A 23,235-nucleotide genomic window follows, 5' to 3' on the forward strand; every position below is an offset into this window, starting at 1 on the left:
AGCCTCTCTACCGTATATAGCCTCGCTACCGTATATAGATACCGTATATAGCCTCTCTACCGTATATAGATACCGTATATAGCCTCTCTACTGTATATAGCCTCTCTACCGTATATAGCCTCGCTACCGTATATAGCCTCGCTACCGTATATAGATACCGTATATAGTCTCGTAACCGTATATAGATACCGTATATAGCCTCGCTACCGTATATAGATACCGTATATAGCCTCTCTACTGTATATAGCCTCGCTACCGTATATAGATACTGTATATAGCCTCGCTACCATATATAGCCTCGCTACCGTATATAGATACCGTTTATAGCCTCTCTACCGTATATAGCCTCGCTACCGTATATAGATACCGTATATAGCCTCTCTAACGTATATAGATACCGTATATAGCCTCTCTACTGTATATAGCCTCTCTACCGTATATAGCCTCGCTACCGTATATAGCCTCGCTACCGTATATAGATACCGTATATAGTCTCGTAACCGTATATAGATACCGTATATAGCCTCGCTACCGTATATAGATACCGTATATAGCCTCTCTACTGTATATAGCCTCTCTACCGTATATATATGCCGTATATAGATACCATATAGCCTCTCTACCGTATATAGACTCTCTACCGTATATAGCCTCTCTACCGTATATAGCCTCGCTACCGTATATAGCCTCGCTACCGTATATAGCCTCGCTACCATATATAGATACCGTATATAGCCTCTCTACTGTATATAGCCTCGCTACCGTATATAGATACCATATATAGCCTCGCTACCGTATATAGATACCGTATATAGCCTCGCTACTGTATATAGCCTCGCTACCGTATATAGATACCGTATATAGCCTCTCTACTGTATATAGCCTCGCTACCATATATAGATACCATATATAGCCTCTCTACTGTATATAGCCTCTCTACCGTATATAGCCTCGCTACCGTATATAGCCTCGCTACCGTATATAGATACCGTATATAGCCTCTGTACCGTATATAGATACCGTATATAGTCTCTCTACCGTATATAGCCTCGCTACCGTATATAGATACCGTATATAGCCTCTCTACTGTATATAGCCTCTCCACCGTATATAGATACCGTATATAGCCTCTCTACTGTATATAGCCTCTGTACCGTATATAGATACCGTATATAGCCTCTCTACCGTATATAGCCTCGCTACCGTATATAGCCTCGCTACCGTATATATATACCGTATATAGATACCATATAGCCTCTCTACTGTATATAGACTCTCTACCGTATATAGACTCTCTACCGTATATAGCCTCTCTACCGTATATAGCCTCGCTACTGTATATAGATACCGTATATAGCCTCTCTACCGTATATAGCCTCGCTTCCGTATATAGATACCGTATATAGCCTCTCTACCGTATATAGCCTCGCTACTGTATATAGATACCGTATATAGACTCTCTACTGTATATAGCCTCTCTAACGTATATAGCCTCGCTTCCGTATATAGCCTCGCTACTGTATATAGATACCGTATATAGCCTCTCTACTGTATATAGCCTCGCTACCGTATATAGATACCGTATATAGCCTCTCTACTGTATATAGCCTCGCTACCGTATATAGCCTCGCTACCGTATATAGATACCGTATATAGTCTCGTAACCGTATATAGATACCGTATATAGCCTCGCTACCGTATATAGATACCGTATATAGCCTCTCTACCGTATATAGCCTCTCTACCGTATATATATACCGTATATAGATACCATATAGCCTCTCTACCGTATATAGTCTCGTAACCGTATATAGATACCGTATATAGCCTCGCTACCGTATATAGATACCGTATATAGCCTCTCTACCGTATATAGCCTCTCTACCGTATATATATACCGTATATAGATACCATATAGCCTCTCTACCGTATATAGACTCTCTACCATATATAGCCTCGCTACCGTATATAGCCTCGCTACCGTATATAGCCTCGCTACCGTATATAGATACCGTATATAGCCTCTCTACTGTATATAGCCTCGCTACCGTATATAGATACCATATATAGCCTCGCTACCGTATATAGATACCGTATATAGCCTCTCTACTTTATGTAGCCTCGCTACTGTATATAGCCTCGCTACCGTATATAGATACCGTATATAGCCTCTCTACTGTATATAGCCTCGCTACCATATATAGATACTGTATATAGCCTCGCTACCGTATATAGCCTCGCTACCGTATATAGATACCGTATATAGCCTCTGTACCGTATATAGATACCGTATATAGCCTCTCTACCGTATATAGCCTCGCTACCGTATATAGATACCGTATATAGCCTCTCTACTGTATATAGCCTCTCTACCGTATATAGATACCGTATATAGCCTCTCTACTGTATATAGCCTCTGTACCGTATATAGATACCGTATATAGCCTCTCTACCGTATATAGCCTCGCTACCGTATATAGCCTCTCTACCGTATATAGATACCGTATATAGCCTCTCCACTGTATATAGCCTCTCTACCGTATATAGATACCGTATATAGCCTCTCTACTGTATATAGCCTCTGTACCGTATATAGATACCGTATATAGCCTCTGTACCGTATATAGATACCGTATATAGCCTCTCTACCGTATATAGATACCGTATATAGCCTCTCTACTGTATATAGCCTCTGTACCGTATATAGATACCGTATATAGCCTCTGTACCGTATATAGCCTCGCTACCGTATATAGCCTTACTACCGTATATAGTCTCGCAACCGTATATAGATACCGTATATAGCCTCGCTACCGTATATAGATACCGTATATAGCCTCTCTACCGTATATAGCCTCTCTACCGTATATATATACCGTATATAGATACCGTATATAGCCTCGCTACCATATATAGATACCGTATATAGATACTGTATATAGCCTCTCTACTGTATATAGCCTCGAAACCGTATATAAATACCGTATATAGATACCGTATATAGCCTCTCTACCGTATATAGACTCTCTACCGTATATAGCCTATCTACCGTATATAGCCTCGCTTCCGTATATAGCCTCGCTACTGTATATAGATACCGTATATAGCCTCTCTACTGTATATAGCCTCGCTACCGTATATAGATACCGTATATAGCCTCGCTACCGTATATAGATACCGTATATAGCCTCTCTACTGTATGTAGCCTCGCTACTGTATATAGCCTCGCTACCGTATATAGATACCGTATATAGCCTCTCTACTGTATATAGCCTCGCTACCGTATATAGATACTGTATATAGCCTCGCTACCGTATATAGCCTCGCTACCGTATATAGATACCGTTTATAGCCTCTCTACTGTATATAGCCTCTCTACCGTATATAGCCTCGCTACCGTATATAGCCTCGCTACCGTATATAGATACCGTATATAGCCTCTGTACCGTATATAGATACCGTATATAGCCTCTCTACCGTATATAGCCTCGCTACCGTATATAGATACCGTATATAGCCTCTCTACTGTATATAGCCTCTCTACCGTATATAGATACCGTATATAGCCTCTCTACTGTATATAGCCTCTGTACCGTATATAGATACCGTATATAGCCTCTCTACCGTATATAGCCTCGCTACCGTATATAGCCTCTCTACCGTATATAGATACCGTATATAGCCTCTCTACTGTATATAGCCTCTCTACCGTATATAGATACCGTATATAGCCTCTCTACTGTATATAGCTTCTGTACCGTATATAGATACCGTATATAGCCTCTGTACCGTATATAGATACCGTATATAGCCTCTCTACCGTATATAGATACCGTATATAGCCTCTCTACTGTATATAGCCTCTGTACCGTATATAGATACCGTATATAGCCTCTGTACCGTATATAGCCTCGCTACCGTATATAGCCTTACTACCGTATATAGTCTCGCAACCGTATATAGATACCGTATATAGCCTCGCTACCGTATATAGATACCGTATATAGCCTCTCTACCGTATATAGCCTCTCTACCGTATATATATACCGTATATAGATACCGTATATAGCCTCGCTACCATATATAGATACCGTATATAGATACTGTATATAGCCTCTCTACTGTATATAGCCTCGAAACCGTATATAAATACCGTATATAGATACCGTATATCCTCTCTACCGTATATAGACTCTCTACCGTATATAGCCTCTCTACCGTATATAGCCTCGCTTCCGTATATAGCCTCGCTACTGTATATAGATACCGTATATAGCCTCTCTACTGTATATAGCCTCGCTACCGTATATAGATACCGTATATAGCCTCGCTACCGTATATAGATACCGTATATAGCCTCTCTACTGTATGTAGCCTCGCTACTGTATATAGCCTCGCTACCGTATATAGATACCGTATATAGCCTCTCTACTGTATATAGCCTCGCTACCGTATATAGATACTGTATATAGCCTCGCTACCGTATATAGCCTCGCTACCGTATATAGATACCGTTTATAGCCTCTCTACCGTATATAGCCTCGCTACCGTATATAGATACCGTATATAGCCTCTCTACCGTATATAGATACCGTATATAGCCTCTCTACTGTATATAGCCTCTCTACCGTATATAGCCTCGCTAGCGTATATAGCCTCGCTACCGTATATAGATACCGTATATAGTCTCGTAACCGTATATAGATACCGTATATAGCCTCGCTACCGTATATAGATACCGTATATAGCCTCTCTACCGTATATAGCCTCTCTACCGTATATATATACCGTATATAGATACCATATAGCCTCTCTACCGTATATAGACTCTCTACCGTATATAGCCTCTCTACCGTATATAGCCTCGCTACCGTATATAGCCTCGCTACCGTATATAGCCTCGCTACCGTATATAGCCTCGCTACTGTATATAGATACCGTATATAGCCTCTCTACTGTATATAGCCTCGCTACCGTATATAGATACCATATATAGCCTCGCTACCGTATATAGATACCGTATATAGCCTCTCTACTTTATGTAGCCTCGTTACTGTATATAGCCTCGCTACCGTATATAGCCTCGCTACCATATATAGATACTGTATATAGCCTCGCTACCGTATATAGCCTCGCTACCGTATATAGATACCGTATATAGCCTCTCTACTGTATATAGCCTCTCTACCGTATATAGCCTCGCTACCGTATATAGCCTCGCTACCGTATATAGATACCGTATATAGCCTCTGTACCGTATATAGATACCGTATATAGCCTCTCTACCGTATATAGCCTCGCTACCGTATATAGATACCGTATATAGCCTCTCTACTGTATATAGCCTCTCTACCGTATATAGATACCGTATATAGCCTCTCTACTGTATATAGCCTCTGTACCGTATATAGATACCGTATATAGCCTCTCTACCGTATATAGCCTCTCTACTGTATATAGCCTCTCTACCGTATATAGATACCGTATATAGCCTCTCTACTGTATATAGCCTCTCTACCGTATATAGCCTCTGTACCGTATATAGCCTCGCTACCGTATATAGCCTTACTACCGTATATAGTCTCGCAACCGTATATAGATACCGTATATAGCCTCGCTACCGTATATAGATACCGTATATAGCCTCTCTACCGTATATAGCCTCTCTACCGTATATATATACCGTATATAGATACCGTATATAGCCTCGCTACCATATATAGATACCGTATATAGATACTGTATATAGCCTCTCTACTGTATATAGCCTCGAAACCGTATATAAATACCGTATATAGATACCGTATATAGCCTCGCTACCGTATATAGCCTCTCTACTGTATATAGCCCCTCTACTGTATATAGATACCATATAGCCTCTCTACTGTATATAGCCTCTCTACTGTATATAGCCTCTCTACTGTATATAGCCCCTCTACTGTATATAGATACCATATAGCCTCTCTACTGTATATAGCCTCTCTACTGTATATAGCCTCTCTACTGTATATAGCCCCTCTACTGTATATAGATACCATATAGCCTCTCTACTGTATATAGCCTCTCTACCGTATATATAGATACCGTATATATAGATACCGTATGTCTTCAACCAAGATCTCAGCGATCACTGCCTCATTGCCTGCATCCGTAATGGGTCAGCGGTCAAACGACCTCCACTCATCACTGTAAAACGCTCCCTGAAACACTTCAGCGAGCAGGCCTTTCTAATCGACCTGGCCGGGGTATCCTGGAAGGATATTGATCTCATCCCGTCAGTAGAGGATGCCTGGATATTAACCATCTTAAATAAACAAGCCCCATTCAAGAAATTTAGAACCAGGAACAGATATAGCCCTTGGTTCTCCCCAGACCTGACTGCCCTTAACCAACACAAAAACATCCTATGGCGTTCTGCATTAGCATCGAACAGCCCCCATGATATGCAGCTATTCAGGGAAGCTAGAAACCATTATACACAGGCAGTTAGAAAAGCCAAGGCTAGCTTTTTCAAGCAGAAATTTGCTTCCTGCAACACTAACTCAAAAAAGTTCTGGGACACTGTAAAGTCCATGGAGAATAAGAACACCTCCTCCCAGCTGCCCACTGCACTGAAGATAGGAAACACTGTCACCACTGATAAATCCACCATAATTGAGAATTTCAATAAGCATTTTTCTACTGCTGGCCATGCTTTCCACCTGGCTACTCCTACCCCGGTCAACAGCACTGCACCCCCAACAGCAACTCGCCCAAGCCTTCCCCATTTCTCCTTCTCCCAAATCCATTCAGCTGATGTTCTGAAAGAGCTGAAAAATCTGGACCCCTACAAATCAGCCGGGCTAGACAATCTGGACCCTTTCTTTCTAAAATTATCTGCCGAAATTGTTGCCACCCCTATCACTAGCCTGTTCAACCTCTCTTTCGTGTCGTCTGAGATTCCCAAAGATTGGAAAGCAGCTGCGGTCATCCCCCATTTCAAAGGGGGGGACACTCTTGACCCAAACTGCTACAGACCTATATCTATCCTACCATGCCTTTCTAAGGTCTTCGAAAGCCAAGTCAACAAACAGATTACCGACCATTTCGAATCTAACCATACCTTCTCTGCTATGCAATCTGGTTTCAGAGCTGGTCATGGGTGCACCTCAGCCATGCTCAAGGTCCTAAACGATATCTTAACCGCCATCGATAAGAAACATTACTGTGCAGCCGTATTCATTGATCTGGCCAAGGCTTTCGATTCTGTCAACCACCACATCCTCATCGGCAGACTCGACAGCCTTGGTTTCTCAAATGATTGCCTCGCCTGGTTCACCAACTACTTCTCTGATAGAGTTCAGTGTGTCAAATCGGAGGATCTGCTGTCCGGACCTCTGGCAGTCTCTATGGGGGTGCCACAGGGTTCAATTCTTGGACCGACTCTCTTCTCTGTATACATCAATGAGGTCGCTCTTGCTGCTGGTGAGTCCCTGATCCACCTCTACGCAGACGACACCATTCTGTATACTTCCGGCCCTTCTTTGGACACTGTGTTAACAACCCTCCAGGCAAGCTTCAATGCCATACAACTCTCCTTCCGTGGCCTCCAATTGCTCTTAAATACAAGTAAAACTAAATCCATGCTCTTCAACCGATCGCTACCTGCACCTACACGCCTGTCCAACATCACTACTCTGGACGGCTCTGACTTAGAATACGTGGACAACTACAAATACTTAGGTGTCCGGTTAGACTGTAAACTCTCCTTACAGACCCATATCAAACATCTCCAATCCAAAGTTAAATCTAGAATTGGCTTCCTATTTCGCAACAAAGCATCCTTCACTCATGCTGCCAAACATACCCTTGTAAAACTGACCATCCTACCAATCCTCGACTTTGGCGATGTCATTTACAAAATAGCCTCCAATACCCTACTCAACAAATTGGATGCAGTCTATCACAGTGCAATCCGTTTTGTCACCAAAGCCCCATATACTACCCACCATTGCGACCTGTACGCTCTCGTTGGCTGGCCCTCGCTTCATACTCGTCGCCAAACCCACTGGCTCCATGTCATCTACAAGACCCTACTAGGTAAAGTCCCCCCTTATCTCAGCTCGCTGGTCACCATAGCATCTCCCACCTGTAGCACACGCTCCAGCAGGTATATCTCTCTGGTCACCCCCAAAACCAATTCTTTCTTTGGCCGTCTCTCCTTCCAGTTCTCTGCTGCCAGTGACTGGAACGAACTGCAAAAATCTCTGAAACTGGAAACACTTATCTCCCTCACTAGCTTTAAGCACCAACTGTCAGAGCATCTTAGAGATTACTGCACCTGTACATAGCCCACCTATAATTTAGCCCAAACAACTACCTCTTTCCCAACTGTATTTAATTTATTTATTTATTTTGCTCCTTTGCACCCCATTATTTTTATGTCTACTTTGCACATTCTTCCATTGCAAAACTACCATTCCAGTGTTTTACTTGCTATATTGTATTTACTTTGCCACCATGGCCTTTTTTGCCTTTACCTCCCTTCTCACCTCATTTGCTCACATTGTATATAGACTTGTTTATACTGTATTATTGACTGTATGTTTGTTTTACTCCATGTGTAACTCTGTGTCGTTGTATCTGTCGAACTGCTTTGCTTTATCTTGGCCAGGTTCGCAATTGTAAATGAGAACTTGTTCTCAACTTGCCTACCTGGTTAAATAAAGGTGAAATAAAAAAATAAAAAAATATAGATACCATATAGCCTCGCTACTGTATATAGCCTCTCTACTGTATATAGCCCCTCTACTGTATATAGATACAGTATATAGACACCGTATATAGCCTCGCTACTGTTATTTTTCACTTAATTTTTCATTTTCACTGAATGTTGTTTTTATTTCTTACCTTATCTATTGTTCACCGAATACCTATTTTACTTATCTATTGTTCACCTAATACCTATTTTACTTATCTATTGTTCACCTAATACCTATTTTACTTATCTATTGTTCACCTAATACCTATTTTTTTTCTTAAAAATCACACTGTTGGTTAGGTTCTGTAAGCATTTCACTGTAAGGTCTACGTTCTATTCGGCGCACATGACAAATACATTTTGATTTGATCTTTTGTCCTCCTCTCTTTTATTAACAATCCCGAAAACGTATGAGTTGACTTAGAATAAGTAAAATAGTACAGTCAAATTCAACATGGTAAATTCATAAGCATTAATAAGAATTATACAACAACAGGGCGAGCTAAGGCATATTGAGGTATCTACAGTGAAATAAGGTTTTAAAAAACTAACCAAAACAGCAATAGACAAGGCATAAAGACATGAGGGAGAGGCATGTGTAGCCGAGTAATCATAGGGTCCAGTGAGTAGTTCGGCAATCTGGAGGCACTGAGATTCAGACAGCTAGCAGGCCGGAGGTAGCAGCAGGTTAGCCTGTCTGGGATAGGGGTCCCACTAACAGGACAACTTCCGGTGAACCTGGAGGGCACGCAATTCAAATAAATAATCATACAAATTATGGTTATTAAACATGCAGGTACATACAAGTTTCTTATGTCGGTTGAAAGCTTAAATTCTTGCTAGCAGATGGGCCTCAGGGGGATGTCGCAATGGAACAGCAGGGTAGGTTAGCCTAGTGGTTAGAGTGTTGGACTAGTAACCGAAAGGTTGCAAGTTCGAATCCCTGAGCTGACAAGGTATAAATCTGTTGTTCTGCCCCTGAACAGGCAGTTAACTCACTGTTCCTAGACCGTCATTTAAAATAAGAATTTGTTTTTAACCGATTTGCCTTGTAAAATAAAGGTAAAAAAATAATTTTAAAAAACCTGTGATGAATCGGCGGGGCTCTGTGTCGGCAACAAAGGGTCCAGGAATTCTTGATAGGTCTAGCCAGGAGATGGGCCTAGATTTGTGGCTAGCTCCAGGCTAACTGGTGGTTGCTTCGGAACAGAGACGTTAGCCAGGAGTAGCCACTTGAATAGCCACTTCGATGATCCGGAGTAAAGGTGGAGAAAAGCAGCCCAATATGCTCTGGGTTAATATTTTTTGTACCTTTATTTAACTAGGCAAGACTTAACAACAAATTCTTAGTTTCAATGACAGCATAGGAACACTGCCTGTTCAGGGGCAAAATGACAGACGTGTATCTTGTCAGCTCGGGGACTTGATCTTGCAACCTTTCGGTTTCTAGTCCAAAGCTCTAACCACTAGGCTACCCTGCCACCCTATTGTAGTGGGTAGTAGCAGTGGACAGTAGTTGACAGGGCTGAAGCTGGCAAATGTCCCAGTTAACGGTGATGGCTAACTAGCAGTGGATAGCTTGAAAGAGGTTACGGTTCTAAAGTATTAAAAAATAGCAGATCCATACTGCATTGGGTGAGGCGGGTTGCAGGAGATTATGTTCAGTACGTAGATAGAAAAATGAGATTAAAAATATATACGAAATGTATACAAAGAATGAAATGATATACACAAGGGATGGGGGCAAGACAATCAAAACATCCCACTGCTACGCCATCTTGGATCGAGGCTGTCTCAAGGTTTAACAAACACCGCTCTAGCTCTGTCACCTTTCACCACAGATGTCTCATGGTCTAACACTGCTCTAGCTCTGTCACCTTTCACCACAGATGTTTCATGGTCTATCAAACGCCGCTCTTTCTCTGTCACCTTTCACCACAGATGTCTCATAGTCAGACACCGCTCTTTCTCTGTCACCTTTCACCACAGATGTCTCATAGTCAGACACCGCTCTTTCTCTGTCACCTTTCACCACAGATGTCTCATAGTCAGACACCGCTCTTTCTCTGTCACCTTTCACCACAGATGTCTCATGGTCTAACACCGCTCTAGCTCTGTCACCTTTCACCACAGATGTCTCATGGTCTAACACCACTCTTTCTCTGTCACCTTTCACCACAGATGTCTCATGGTCTAACACCACTCTTTCTCTGTCACCTTTCACCACAGATGTCTCATGGTCTAACACCGCTCTAGCTCTGTCACCTTTCACCACAGATGTCTCATAGTCAGACACCGCTCTTTCTCTGTCACCTTTCACCACAGATGTCTCATAGTCAGACACCACTCTTTCTCTGTCACCTTTCCCCACAGATTAACTGATGGGTTGGTATTATGCTAATTAGATGTATGGGAGGAGCATTGACTCTAGGGGGTTATATATTTTATAGTATGCTACAGAATTAGAGAAGAGCTTTCTATGAATCTTAGGCAGTTGGCTGAAGCAAGCATATTTCTCTCCCCAATGAGAGGCAGCCTCCCTGTCTCTCAGACAGCAGCAACCAATCCTCCTTATTTATATAATTTGAAGGCCCAAAGGTTCATGTTTATGCAACTCAATGATCACCATTAAAATACTTAAAACACCTCCAGAACCAACTTCATATTTCAATTTGAGAATCTACAATAAAAAATGGCACAGACTCATCTTTATTGATCAAGATGCCTGTGACATTGCACAGCATTAAGCTGGTTCATTTCTCCTTGATTATTGTCTTGATTTCAATATGGAATGGAAATCAGGTAATGGGTTATGTTAAATTTAGTTAAAGCATGCAGTTTGTTGGTGACTTTCTGAACTGTTAGAGTTGGACCAACAGTTTAAAGTAATAGAGAAATGATTGGTATTTCCCTTGTGGTTAAGATACAGTGGGGTCCAAAATGATTGGATCCATTTAATAAAGAAGAACAAAAAAGGCTGTATACAATAAACAATATATAAAACCAACCTAAGCAATATTGTTTGCTAAAAAAACTGGACATGTTTTATTTTTTATACTAATACAATTTGCTCAGAGAAATAGATTATTGTCTAACAAGTAATAAAACATATATTTTTTTAATGAACGGTCAAAATGATTGGAATTCTCTGTTTCCCTGTCCTCACCTTGCGAGGATATTTACGCTGAAACTTTCTCTAAAATAAGATTGGAGAACACATTGGGAGGAATCTTTGGTCTAAGATCCCGCCCAATGTGTTCTCTAATCAGATTCTGTATGGAGAAATGGTCTAAGATCCCGCCCAATGTGTTCTCTAATCAGATTCTGTATCGAGGAATGGTCTGTCTTTTCTCCATACAGAATCTGATTAGAGAACACAGTGGGAGGGATCTTAGACCATTCCTCCATACAGAATCTGATTAGAGAACACAGTGGGAGGGATCTTAGACCATTCCTCCATACAGAATCTGATTAGAGAACACAGTGGGAGGGATCTTAGACCATTCCTCCATACAGAATCTGATTAGAGAACACAGTGGGAGAGATCTTAGACCATTCCTCCATACAGAATCTGATTAGAGAACATAGTGGGAGGGATCTTAGACCATTCGTCCATACAGAATCTGATTAGAGAACATAGTGGGAGGGATCTTAGACCATTCGTCCATACAGAATCTTTCCAGATCCTTCATATCCTTGGTCTGTGCTTATGGACTTCCCTCTTTAATTCAAACCACAGGCCTTCAATGTGGTTCAAGTCAAGAGAATAAGATGACCATCCAAAAATATGATTGTTGTGGTCAATTAACCATTTCTGTGTGGACCTTGATCTATGCTTGGGTTATGGTTTTGCTGGAAGATCCACTTGCAGCCAAATTTCAGCCTTCGGGCTAGGCAACCAGGTTTTGGGCTAAAATATCCTGGTACTTGGTAAAGTTCATGATGCCGTTGACCTTAACAAGGACCTCAGGACCAGTGGAAGCAAAATAGCCCCATGACATCAAAGATCTACCACGATATGTTACAGCAGGAGTGAGGTGTGTTCTGCATTGTTCTTTCGAAGGCCAACCCACCGCTGGTGTGCATGGCGAACGACCTATATTTTCATGTCATATGACCAAAGCACAGGTTCCAAGTGCCAATACCGTTTAGCACACTCCAGGCAGTGCTACGGTAATTGTAACTTTAAATGTAAATAAGAATTTGTTCTTAACGGACTTGCCTTGTTAATTAAATAAAGTTTCAATTAAAAAAAAAAATGGTCAGATGACATAAAAATATAGGTCTTTGGCCACGCACAACAATGGGGGGTTGGCCTTCAAAAGAACATTGCAAATTCAGAACATACAATAATTGGACCAAATTATCAGGAAATTCACCAGAAATGACCATTTCACAGCTATTTTATTTTATTTTTATTTTTTTATCTCACAGCAGGGCATGTCACCAGACGCCGCTAGAAAGGAGTTGAACCCGGAACCCGCAACCCATTGACATTGACCCCCCCCCCCCCCAATGTGCAACACAAAGTTACTCCCTTGCACAAACTGTAGAATACAAATCATCATTGCAACAACTAACAGATGCCTATCTTGCCATCATGATCAATCGTTATAATCCTAGAACCATATGCTGCTCCATTAAAAGAAGCCATTCAATTCAATGAAAGGATGACATTATTACTAAAAGTAGGAGAGAATCCAGTAAACAGAAATATGTAACAGACATAATGTACTATTATACAACAGAGATGTTATTTCCAAACATGTTATTGACTATGAAGCATCAGACAGTGTTATTACAATCTGATCTGATTACTATTTTAGCATTGTGTACAAATCTCTGACTGGTATAAAAAATAAACTGCACTTTGGGTCTCTTGTGCTTTTAAAGTGATTGTTTCCTTGGTAAGACTGTAATGTGAAAATAGATACCCTCTGATACAATTCTAACCCCATAGCAGACTAGCTTCTGTGAAAAGTGTGTGTGCGTCCTGACTGACTGACTGAATCACAGAAAAGTGTATAAACTCTCAAGGTGTTGCCACTCTGCCCTGTTATTAACCACACTGGTGAACATTTGGGTGAGTTGCCCAACTACAGGGTCACACACAGTAATTAATTCCATGCGTCTCATCGCCAACGTAACAAGGTTGCATCTTATCACCAGGGTAACATGGTTGCATCTCATCGCCACGGTAACAAGGTTGCTTACTGATCCGGGGAGGGAGATCAGAGGTGTCATGCAGTCGATTGAGTCAACAGGGTCCTCACCTTTCCTGGGCAGCCAGCAAATTTCCCTCACACTCACCCCTGACAGGCTAACTAAAGAGAAGGGGGAAGCAGAAAGAGTAAGAGGAAAAGAGAGAGAGGGTTTGAGAAAGTGAGAGAGAGAGAGAGAGAGAGAGAGAGAGAGAGAGAGAGAGAGAGAGAGAGAGAGAGAGAGAGAGAGAGAGAGAGAGAGAGAGAGAGAGAGAGAGAGAGAGAGAGAGAGAAGGGGGCAGTGTGATGGACAGGGGGGAATTGGCCCAATAAATTGGTCTGTGTAAAATCTGTGTTGTTCATTAAAACCCTGTGAATCTCTATTGCTTTTCATTAGAGCTGCCTGGCCAGACTAGATGTTTAATCTACGGAGCACGGCTCCCCCCAATCTCCCCTCCTCTCACCCCGACAGGCTCGGAGACAACACCGCCCCAACGCCTGCTCCCACAAAAGGATATTCTTATTTATTAAGGAGAGGTGACAGGTACTGAATAAGTTGTTGTCGTTTCAGTTTTTTTTCTGTTGGAGGACAATCTCAGTGTTTGGTTATGAAAGAGGTTAATTTGGGGCAGGTCTCTTATGGTCTGATGCTAACCAGAAGTGACAGAGTCCTGTTGGGTCCAGTTAGCTGTCTACTGGAATTAGACCCTCTATAACATGGAGGAACAGACTGGTGGGGTTTTATCCAGAGGGTTGTAAGACACTTTAAACAGATCTGAGTGCTCTGAGAGCTGTAGCTGCGTTATGGTTATAACATGTCTGCGGTCAGAATCTCATTTTATGTTTTTTCATAAGATGTTGTATTCTGATGCTTTTACCATGTTTCTATGAAGGCCTATACTTATTGTGTTGGTGGAAGGTTTTGATGTAAAATAAAACACAATTCATTTCCATTGCGTCCAGCTACCCATCCAGAGTTTCGATGTATAATCTTTGCAACTGAATTTATTTTTATTTTTTATATTTTTTAAATAAGAGCAAGCAAAGAAACACTTTGAAGACCAAGTCCCATTGAGTCCTCTGTGTGTATTATGTACAAAGTGTACAGGTCCTTGACTACTTAAAGAAACAGAATGTATTCCCCTGGACAGAGACACTATCTTCATACATTTACCAGTGCCATCAATATTTATGACTCCCACAGGATCTGTGGTATAAAGCATCAACAATCCGTGGAGTAAATGGACCCCAGCCCAGCTCAAGGACTGACCACTACGCTACCCAGCTCCAAGAACAGGTCATTACCTAGCCCAGCTCCAGAACAGACCACTACCCAGAGCAGCTCCAGAACAGGCCATTTCCCAGCCCAGCTCCAGAACAGACCACTACCCAGAGCAGCTCCAGAACAGGCCATTACCCAGCCCAGCTCCAGAACAGACCACTACCCAGAGCAGCTCCAGAACAGACCACTACCCAGAGCAGCTCTATAAAATTAAACATCCAGAACAGGACATTACCCAGCCCAGGTCTGGAACAGGACATCATTAGAACATCCCAGCTCCAAAACAGATACTACCAATCCCAGCTCCAGAACAGATACTACCCATCCCAGCTCCAGAACAGACACAACCCATCCCAGCTCCAGAACAGATACATTTACATTACATTTACATTTACATCATTTACATTTAAGTCATTTAGCAGACGCTCTTATCCAGAGCGACTTACAAATTGGTGCATTCACCTTATGACATCCAGTGGAACAGTCACTTTACAATAGTGCATCTAAATCTTAAAGGGGGGGTGAGAGGGAATACTTATCCTATCCTAGGTATTCCTTAAAGAGATGGGGTTTCAGGTGTCTCCGGAAGGTGGTGATTGACTCCGCTGTCCTGGCGTCGTGAGGGAGTTTGTTCCACCATTGGGGGGCCAGAGCAGCGAACAGTTTTGACTGGGCTGAGCGGGAGCTGTACTTCCTCAGTGGTAGGGAGGCGAGCAGGCCAGAGGTGGATGAACGCAGTGCCCTTGTTTGGGTGTAGGGCCTGATCAGAGCCTGGAGGTACTGAGGTGCCGTTCCCCTCACAGCTCCGTAGGCAAGCACCATGGTCTTGTAGTGGATGCGAGCTTCAACTGGAAGCCAGTGGAGAGAACGGAGGAGCGGGGTGACGTGAGAGAACTTGGGAAGGTTGAACACCAGACGGGCTGCGGCGTTCTGGATGAGTTGAAGGGGTTTAATGGCACAGGCAGGGAGCCCAGCCAACAGCGAGTTGCAGTAATCCAGATGGGAGATGACAAGTGCCTGGATTAGGACCTGCGCCGCTTCCTGTGTGAGGCAGGGTCGTACTCTGCGGATGTTGTAGAGCATGAACCTACAGGAACGGGCCACCGCCTTGATGTTGGTTGAGAACGACAGGGTGTTGTCCAGGATCACACCAAGGTTCTTAGCGCTCTGGGAGGAGGACACAATGGAGTTGTCAACCGTGATGGCGAGATCATGGAACGGGCAGTCCTTCCCTGGGAGGAAGAGCAGCTCCGTCTTGCCGAGGTTCAGCTTGAGGTGGTGATCCGTCATCCACACTGATATGTCTGCCAGACATGCAGAGATGCGATTCGCCACCTGGTCATCAGAAGGGGGAAAGGAGAAGATTAGTTGTGTGTTGTCTGCATAGCAATGATAGGAGAGACCATGTGAGGTTATGACAGAGCCAAGTGACTTGGTGTATAGCGAGAATAGGAGAGGGCCTAGAACAGAGCCCTGGGGGACACCAGTGGTGAGAGCGTGTGGTGAGGAGACAGATTCTCGCCACGCCACCTGGTAGGAGCGACCTGTCAGGTAGGACGCAATCCAAGCGTGGGCCGCGCCGGAGATGCCCAACTCGGAGAGGGTGGAGAGGAGGATCTGATGGTTCACAGTATCGAAGGCAGCCGATAGATCTAGAAGGATGAGAGCAGAGGAGAGAGAGTTAGCTTTAGCAGTGCGGAGCGCCTCCGTGATACAGAGGAGAGCAGTCTTAGTTGAATGACTAGTCTTGAAACCTGACTGATTTGGATCAAGAAGGTCATTCAGAGAGAAATAGCGGGAGAGCTGGCCAAGGACGGCACGTTCAAGAGTTTTGGAGAGAAAAGAAAGAAGGGATACTGGTCTGTAATTGTTGACATCGGAGGGATCGAGTGTAGGTTTTTTCAGAAGGGGTGCAACTCTCGCTCTCTTGAAGATGGAAGGGACGTAGCCAGCGGTCAGGGATGAGTTGATGAGCGAGGTGAGGTAAGGGAGAAGGTCTCCGGAAATGGTCTGGAGAAGAGGGGATACAACCCATCCCAGCTCCAGAAGAGACCATTACCCACCCCAGCTTCAGAACAGATACTACCCATCCCAGCTCCAGAAGAGACCATTCCCCATCCCAGCTCCAGAACAGATACAACCCATCCCAGCTCCAGAACAGATACAACCCATCCCAGCTCCAGAAGAGACCATTGCCCATCCCAGCTCCAGAAGAGACCATTACCCATCTCAGCTCCAGGAGAGACCATTCCCCATCCCAGCTCCAGAACAGACCATTACCCATCCCAGCTCCAGAACAGATACTACCCATCCCAGCTCCAGAACATATACTACCCAGCCCAGCTCCAGAACAGACCACTACCCAGAGCAGCTCTATAAAATTAAACATCCAGAACAGGACACTACCCAGCCCAGGTCCGGAACAGGACATCACAAGAACATCCCAGCTCCAGAACAGATACTACCAATCCCAGCTCCAAAACAGATAATACCCATCCCAGCTCCAGAACAGATACTACCCATCCCAGCTCCAGAAAAGATACTACCCATCCCAGCTCCAGAACAGATACTACCCATCCTAGCTCCAGAACAGATACTACCCATCCCAGCTCCAGGAGAGACCATTACCCTTCCCAGCTCCAGAACAGATACTACCCATCCCAGCTCCAGAACATATACTACCCATCCCAGCTCCAGGAGAGACCATTACCCATCCCAGCTCCAGAACAGATACTACCCATCCCAGCTCCAGAACAGATACTACCCATCCCAGCTCCAGAACAGATACTACCCATCCCAGCTCCAGAACAGATACTACCCACCCCAGCTCCAGAACAGATACTACCCATCCCATCTCCAGGAGAGACCATTACCCATCTCAGCTCCAGAACAGATACTACCTATCCCAGCTCCAGAACAGATACTACCCATCCCATCTCCAGGAGAGACCATTACCTATCCCAGCTCCAGAACAGATACTACCCATCCCAGCTCCAGAACAGATACTACCCATCCCAGCTCCAGAACAGAAACTACCCATCCCAGCTCCAGAACATATACTACCCATCCCAGCTCCAGAACATATACTACCCATCCCAGCTCCAGGAGAGACCATTACCCATCCCAGCTCCAGAACAGATACTACCCATCCCAGCTCCAGAACAAATACTACCCATCCTAGCTCCAGAACAGATACTACCCACCCCAGCTCCAGGAGAGACTATTACCCATCCCAGCTCCAGAACAGATACAACCCATCCCAGCTCCAGAACAGATACAACCCATCCCAGCTCCAGGAGAGACCATTACCCATCCCAGCTCCAGAACAGATACTACCCATCCCAGCTCCAGAACAGATACTACCCATCCCAGCTCCAGAACATATACTACCCATCCCAGCTCCAGAACATATACTACCCATCCCAGCTCCAGGAGAGACCATTACCCATCCCAGCTCCAGAACAGATACTACCCATCCCAGCTCCAGAACAAATACTACCCATCCTAGCTCCAGAACAGATACTACCCATCCCAGCTCCAGAACAAATACTACCCATCCTAGCTCCAGAACAGATACTACCCATCCCAGCTCCAGAACAGATACAACCCATCCCAGCTCCAGAACAGATACAACCCATCCCAGCTCCAGGAGAGACCATTACCCATCCCAGCTCCAGAACAGATACAACCAATCCCAGCTCCAGAAGAGACCTTTACCCACCCCAGCTCCAGAAGAGACCATTACCCATCCCAGCTCCAGAAGAGACCATTACCCATCTCAGCTCCAGGAGAGACCATTCCCCATCCCAGCTCCAGAACAGACCATTACCCATCCCAGCTCCAGAACAGATACTACCCATCCCAGCTCCAGAACAGATACTACCCATCCCAGCTCCAGAACAGATACTACCCATCACAGCTCCAGAACAGATACTGCCGATCCCAGCTCCAGGAGAGACCATTACCCATCCCAGCTCCAGAACAGATACTACCCATCCCAGCTCCAGAACAGACCATTACCCATCCCAGCTCCAAAACAGATACTACCCATCACAGCTTCAGAACAGATACTACCCATCCCAGCTCCAGAACAGATACTACCCATCCCAGCTCCAGAACAGATACTACCCATCCCAGCTCAAGAAGAGACCATTACCCATCCCAGCTCCAGAACAGATACTACCCATCACAGCTCCAGAACAGACCACTACCCAGAGCAGCTCCAGAACAGGCCATTACCCAGCCAAGCTCCAGAACAGACCTCTACCCAGAAAAGCTCTATAAAATTAAACATCCATCCCAGTTCCAGGAGAGACCATTACCCATCCCAGCTCCAGAACAGATACTACCCAGAGCAGCTCCATAAAATTAAACTTCCAGAACAGATACTACCCATCCCAGCTCCATGAGAGACCATTACCCACCCCAGCTCCAGAACAGACCACTACCCAGAGCAGCTCCAGAACAGGCCATTACCCAGCCAAGCTCCAGAACAGACCTCTACCCAGAGCAGCTCTATAAAATTAAACATCCAGAACAGGACATTACCCAGCCCAGGTCCGGAACAGGACATCACAAGAACATCCCAGCTCCAGAACAGATACTACCAATCCCAGCTCCAAAACAGATACTACCGATCCCAGCTCCAGAACAGATACTACCCATCCCAGCTCCCTAACAGATACTACCCATCTCAGCTCCAGAACAGATACAACCCATCCCAGCTCCAGAACGGATACAACCCATCCCAGCTCCAGGAGAGACCATTACCCATCCCAGCTCCAGAACGGATACAACCCATCCCAGCTCCAGAAGAGACCATTACCCATCCCAGCTCCAGAAGAGACCATTACCCATCCCAGCTCCAGAAGAGACCATTACCCATCTCAGCTCCAGGAGAGACCATTACCCATCCCAGCTCCAGAACAGATACTACCCATCCCAGCTCCAGAACAGATACAACCCATCCCAGCTCCAGAAGAGACCATTACCCATCCCAGCTCCAGAACAGATACTACCCATCCCAGCTCCAGAACATATACTACCCATCCCAGCTCCAGGAGAGACCATTACCCATCCCAGCTCCAGAACAGATACTACCCATCCCAGCTCCAGAACAGATACTACCCATCCCAGCTCCAGAACAGATACTACCCATCCCAGCTCCAGAACAGATACTACCCACCCCAGCTCCAGAACAGATACTACCCATCCCATCTCCAGGAGAGACCATTACCCATCTCAGCTCCAGAACAGATACTACCTATCCCAGCTCCAGAACAGATACTACCCATCCCATCTCCAGGAGAGACCATTACCTATCCCAGCTCCAGAACAGATACTACCCATCCCAGCTCCAGAACATATACTACCATCCCAGCTCCAGGAGAGACCATTACCCATCTCAGCTCCAGAACAGATACTACCCATCCCAGCTCCAGAACAGAAACTACCCATCCCAGCTCCAGAACATATACTACCCATCCCAGCTCCAGAACATATACTACCCATCCCAGCTCCAGGAGAGACCATTACCCATCCCAGCTCCAGAACAGATACTACCCATCCCAGCTCCAGAACAAATACTACCCATCCTAGCTCCAGAACAGATACTACCCACCCCAGCTCCAGGAGAGACCATTACCCATCCCAGCTCCAGAACAGATACAACCCATCCCAGCTCCAGAACAGATACAACCCATCCCAGCTCCAGGAGAGACCATTACCCATCCCAGCTCCAGAACAGATACTACCCATCCCAGCTCCAGAACAGATACTACCCATCCCAGCTCCAGAACATATACTACCCATCCCAGCTCCAGAACATATACTACCCATCCCAGCTCCAGGAGAGACCATTACCCATCCCAGCTCCAGAACAGATACTACCCATCCCAGCTCCAGAACAAATACTACCCATCCTAGCTCCAGAACAGATACTACCCATCCCAGCTCCAGAACAAATACTACCCATCCTAGCTCCAGAACAGATACTACCCATCCCAGCTCCAGAACAGAGATACAACATCCAGAACAGATACTACCCATCACAGCTCCAGAACAGAACACTACCCAGCTCCAGAACAGATACAACCCATCCCAGCTCCAGGAGAGACCATTACCCATCCCAGCTCCAGAACAGATACAACCAATCCCAGCTCCAGAAGAGACCTTTACCCACCCCAGCTCCAGAAGAGACCATTACCCATCCCAGCTCCAGAAGAGACCATTACCCATCTCAGCTCCAGGAGAGACCATTCCCCATCCCAGCTCCAGAACAGACCATTACCCATCCCAGCTCCAGAACAGATACTACCCATCCCAGCTCCAGAACAGATACTACCCATCCCAGCTCCAGAACAGATACTACCCATCACAGCTCCAGAACAGATACTGCCGATCCCAGCTCCAGGAGAGACCATTACCCATCCCAGCTCCAGAACAGATACTACCCATCCCAGCTCCAGAACAGACCATTACCCATCCCAGCTCCAAAACAGATACTACCCATCACAGCTTCAGAACAGATACTACCCATCCCAGCTCCAGAACAGATACTACCCATCCCAGCTCCAGAACAGATACTACCCATCCCAGCTCAAGAAGAGACCATTACCCATCCCAGCTCCAGAACAGATACTACCCATCACAGCTCCAGAACAGACCACTACCCAGAGCAGCTCCAGAACAGGCCATTACCCAGCCAAGCTCCAGAACAGACCTCTACCCAGAAAAGCTCTATAAAATTAAACATCCATCCCAGTTCCAGGAGAGACCATTACCCATCCCAGCTCCAGAACAGATACTACCCAGAGCAGCTCCATAAAATTAAACTTCCAGAACAGATACTACCCATCCCAGCTCCATGAGAGACCATTACCCACCCCAGCTCCAGAACAGACCACTACCCAGAGCAGCTCCAGAACAGGCCATTACCCAGCCAAGCTCCAGAACAGACCTCTACCCAGAGCAGCTCTATAAAATTAAACATCCAGAACAGGACATTACCCAGCCCAGGTCCGGAACAGGACATCACAAGAACATCCCAGCTCCAGAACAGATACTACCAATCCCAGCTCCAAAACAGATACTACCCATCCCAGCTCCAGAACAGATACTACCCATCCCAGCTCCCTAACAGATACTACCCATCTCAGCTCCAGAACAGATACAACCCATCCCAGCTCCAGAACGGATACAACCCATCCCAGCTCCAGGAGAGACCATTACCCATCCCAGCTCCAGAACGGATACAACCCATCCCAGCTCCAGAAGAGACCATTACCCATCCCAGCTCCAGAAGAGACCATTACCCATCCCAGCTCCAGAAGAGACCATTACCCATCTCAGCTCCAGGAGAGACCATTACCCATCCCAGCTCCAGAACAGATACTACCCATCCCAGCTCCAGAACAGATACAACCCATCCCAGCTCCAGAAGAGACCATTACCCATCCCAGCTCCAGAACAGATACTACCATCCCAGCTCCAGAACATATACTACCCATCCCAGCTCCAGGAGAGACCATTACCCATCCCAGCTCCAGAACAGATACTACCCATCCCAGCTCCAGAACAGATACACCCACCCCAGCTCCCATCTCAGCTCCAGCTCCAGAAGAGAACCATTACCCATCCCAGCTCCAGAACAGACCATTACCCATCCCAGCTCAGCTCAGCTCCAGAACAGATACTACCCATCCCAGCTCCAGAACAGATACTACCCATCCCCAGAACAGATCCAGAACAGAAACTACCCATCCCAGCTCCAAGAGACCATTACCCATCCCAGCTCCAGAACATATACTACCCATCCCAGCTCCAGGAGAGACCATTACCCATCCCAGCTCCAGAACAGATACTACCCATCCCAGCTCCAGAACAGATACTACCCATCCTAGCTCCAGAACAGATACTACCCACCCCAGCTCCAGGAGAGACCATTACCCATCCCAGCTCCAGAACAGATACAACCCATCCCAGCTCCAGAACAGATACAACCCATCCCAGCT

This window comes from Oncorhynchus gorbuscha, linkage group LG11 (assembly GCF_021184085.1).
Source record: "Oncorhynchus gorbuscha isolate QuinsamMale2020 ecotype Even-year linkage group LG11, OgorEven_v1.0, whole genome shotgun sequence".
NCBI classification, from domain to species: Eukaryota; Metazoa; Chordata; class Actinopteri; order Salmoniformes; family Salmonidae; genus Oncorhynchus; species Oncorhynchus gorbuscha.